The 4,240-nt window shown below is 35.5% G+C and overlaps 1 pseudogene; it reads right to left on the reverse strand.

Annotated features, from left to right (window-relative positions):
* On the reverse strand, positions 1-577 carry LOC122675197 (annotated as a pseudogene).
* Positions 578-4,240: the final 3,663 nt, after the last annotated feature.

Raw genomic sequence — 4,240 nt, forward strand, 5'->3', positions numbered from 1 at the left:
TTAAATATCTAAGTCATAGCAAACAGGTGGCAATTCAACATCCAGAATTGACAGAATGCTTGAGGGAGACTGCAACAGATTAGACCGCCACAGTGGAAGGGGCATCTTCAGAGGCGAAGGGGGGCCCACGTGTAACAGCTGCTCAAGCTCCCTCTCCTCATCAAGGATCATGAGAGGCACTCCATTCAAGGGGAAGTGTGCGATCTGGTGTTCCTCAGGGAGGTCAAAACTCTCAAAATCTAATGGATTGAAGGGAAAGAATTTTTCTGTTTCTGAGTAGGTGTCATCTAAGGCGGAAACAGAACTTTTTGCTTTAACAATCTTCGCAGCAATCTTTTTGGTAGAGAAAGTTAATCTGTTTCTGTTTGAGCAGTCCATTCATCTTAACTGATTTTTCTGTAGCTCTGTTGACAGTTCCCAAAGACTTTCTGGCAGTTTTTGGTAAAGCTGGTGGAGCATCAAACATTTTGTCAACACGTGGTGTTGAAACCTGAGATCTTCCATCTAAAGCTTTGACTGAAGGCACAGACCCCAAGTTCAGCCCGTCCTTAGGAGCCACATGGGTGCCTGGTTCATATATACATGTATATGTAGATGTGTCTGTGTGTGTGTGTGTATATATGTGTATATATATATATATACACACACATATATATATATATATATATATATACTATTCCTCCTCCTCTTCCTTCTCTCCATTTATCCACACATGGAAGTAATTTTCTAAGAGTATTTCCTGGCTGGCAAAACTGGTGGTAAGGAAGAAATAAGGAGAGAAGGGGTCTTATTAATATATATGTGAGAACAGTGATATTAAATTTTAATATGATCACAAATATTAATGTTTTTGAAACTAGGGAAAAGAGACCAGACAACTAACGAGTGATAATACACCATTTTGTTGAATTTTTTTTATTCTTTATCTGTTTTACATAATATTCTGCTTCCTGCCTACCATTGCTGTCTTTTTTTTCTCTCTCCCTGACTTCTGACTTTTCATTCTACTTCACACTTTCTTCTTTCTTGCATTTATTAATCCATATATAATATGATTGCCTTCTCTTCAGGTGAATAGTTTATCAAGTCTTTATAGGTATGTACTTTAAATATTTTGGAGGACAAGATTTGACATAAAATAGATACCACTTAATAACAAGCTGTATTTTAATTGCATTTACCTTTACTTGTTTTAAACTGATCTTTGTCCAGTACAAAAATCCTATAACCATCCATAAAAATTATAAGATAGCACACACAATTTCAGGGTCAGCTTTTCTGCACGTGGTTGAAAACACATGTTCTTATGAGGCATATACATTAAGTAAAACCGAAGATTTAGAATACAAATACTCTTGGTATATAAGTCTGTCAAACTTTGCAAGGGAAAGATAAATATTGCATTTATTCAATTTGTTCTTGCCTTTAAAAGACACTTTTGAGAATGGCTGATAAGAATATCCAGCACTTGTTTTCATGGAAATTGATGCTCTGTGAAGCCATTTACTAAAGAGCACCTTGATTGCCTGAAAAAGTCAATGTGTCTTATAAAGAGAGGTTTCCAGGAAGCACAAAGAAGGTCTAGTAGAACATTTATACAGTGCCATTTTTTAAAATAGGCTAAATAATTTGTTAACATGGTTTTTCTTTCAAAACATTTTGAAAACAGAAGACTTTTAAAGTTGAATAATCATTTTAGCGAGGTGAATCCTTCAGAGATAACAGAAAAATCTTGGGAGATATAATTAAAATTATGACAAAGTACAAATTAAAAATTGAGCACATACTCCAGTATGAATGCTTCCACATATCTAAGATATAATTCTGAAGAAAGTTACATAATAAAGCTGTCATTTCTTAGACAATGTCATTTCACGAAATTACAGACTTTTCTTATCATGCTTATTTTTTTTACTAAAATTATAAATTTACTTTCTCATTCATAATGGTTTTAGTCACCAGTTTTAATTCTGATGCTCTCTTAAGTCTCAGAAAATATATACGTATATACAATATGAGTAGTAGATATGTATGTGTGTATATGTAATAGGTATACAGGTATATGTGAGTAGATAAAATAATCATATAGGTAAGTGTATATGTACAGTAGGCATATAAGTAGGCAGGGGGTAATGTGTGTGTGTGTGTGTGTGTGTGTGAATGTATTGATAGGGACTTTGTTTTGACTCCACATCCTGCAAAATGTAAGTCCTCAATAAGTAGGTAATGAATGTCTTAACTTCCAAAATTTAGTATTAAACTTAAACTGTAAAATCTTTTTGTATCCTTGAAAATATACTATTCAACTATTCAAATGTGACTGTTTCAGCTATCCTCAAATATAAACTTTCCTTCTGAATCTCATGCCACAGGCTTTACTATTTTCTTGAGATGAATAAGGACTACCTCATTGCACAATAAGGACTACCAACTTACAACCTATTATATAACCTAAGTTAAAACGTCCTAATAGAACATTCCTCTTTACTTACTTCAAGATAATTCACCACGAACAACCATCTTCTAAGTGTCCTTCATTAGTTATTTTTCACAGGATATTATAAATAAACAATAATATGCAAAATTCTCATTCAGGTAAACATTTTCATAAACTTTTGTGCATATAATGGCAATAGCATATGAAACAAAAACTATATTATATGAAAATATATAAAACAAAAATAAATTATATGAAAAAAAAATATAAGGCTAAAAAACGTGATTCATTTATTCAAAAAAGCATGCTCCAAGCATTGCTCTAGGAACCAGGAATAAAAAATAAGACAGATATGATCCATGTTTTGATAGAAATTAGTCTCTCAAATTAACAAGACTATGACATTATTTACATAATGATACAACACTCTTAGTCATATTCCATCTTGTGATACAGGTGTTTTAAATTAGCTAAACATTCACAGCATTAACGTAGAATGAAAGAGCTATAAAGATATTACTAACTATACACTAAGATTTTACTAAGTAATATATTAAGATTTTACTGAGATATCGTCTAACTTTATCTTTTTATGTGTCAGTGATTCTACATGGTCTCAAATCCCTGACCTCAGCACCTGGAGAATAGGCTACTGTAGATCAATACAAACCTCACCATCTCTCCTCGTGCCCTCAGAAGATACATTCTCTGCTAAATACCAGGGAATGTTATAAATCTGTCTAAACAATTGCTCTCATTACTGCCTTGTTTCACTTCTCCCCTAATCCTCACAGTCTTCCTTTCATGCTAATAAACTTCCAGTTTCCTCAGTATTTTTAAACTATTGGCAAAGCAGAAATCCTGAGAGAATGCTATTGACTGCCTATCATGTGTCTAAACTGGGAAAGCATGACTTCTAGAGAGGTTCATCTGAAGGGCCGAATCTAGGGCGACACATAAAGTTAGGCACATTGCTCTCAATAAGTCACATCCACTCCCTCTCCCTAAGGCCATATTCAAAAGTCTCACTGTAATGGGAATAATTCTCTGATCTCCAAGATGAGCTGTCTGTAAGGATGCTCCATCATTCTATGTCAAATGAGCTTTCTCACTGAAATACTACATAATCCTAAACACAATGAGCAGACATTAAATGGTTTCAGATGGGGAGTAACATAGTCACGTTTGAATTTTAGAAAACTCTCTAAATGCAAGTAAGGGAGATACATTGAATAGTATGCAGCTGAAGGTTATGGTGGCAATTCAACAGAAGGATGTTTGCTTGAATCTAGATCATGACCGTGAGCATGAAGAAAAGTGCCAGCTCTGAAGTAGAAGACCAAGTCCTGGCTGTGACCTAAAAAGCTGAAGCCGGTATGGCTAGAAAATATTTTTTTCTCGCCCTGAGGAAGTTCACTTGTAGCAGAGTGCTAAGGAAAACATAAAAGTAAAACTAACCTATCTTAGAAAGCGAGTAGTGCGTTGAACAAAGAAAAAACTAAATAATGTGGCATGGATTGCGAAGGTGGGGATAAGGGTTGTATAATGAAATATCCTGGTCAGATGATGCATCTTCGAGAACAGGTGATTTAGGTAACACCTCAAAGCAGTAAGGAATTGAACCACAGGCAAATTGAAGCAAATACAGTGGACAGCAAGACCAGAGGCGACACACAACTTAAACAAAGACACTGACCCAGTGTGGGAGGGATGACCGGAGCCGGGAGCTCTGCAGAGAGGCTGCATAGGCCTGGGGGCTCTGCCCTCCGTGGTTGCTAGCCAGCCACGTCCGCTCTCGCCTCC

This window comes from Cervus elaphus, chromosome 19 (genome assembly GCF_910594005.1).
Source record: "Cervus elaphus chromosome 19, mCerEla1.1, whole genome shotgun sequence".
Classification (NCBI taxonomy): Eukaryota; Metazoa; Chordata; class Mammalia; order Artiodactyla; family Cervidae; genus Cervus; species Cervus elaphus.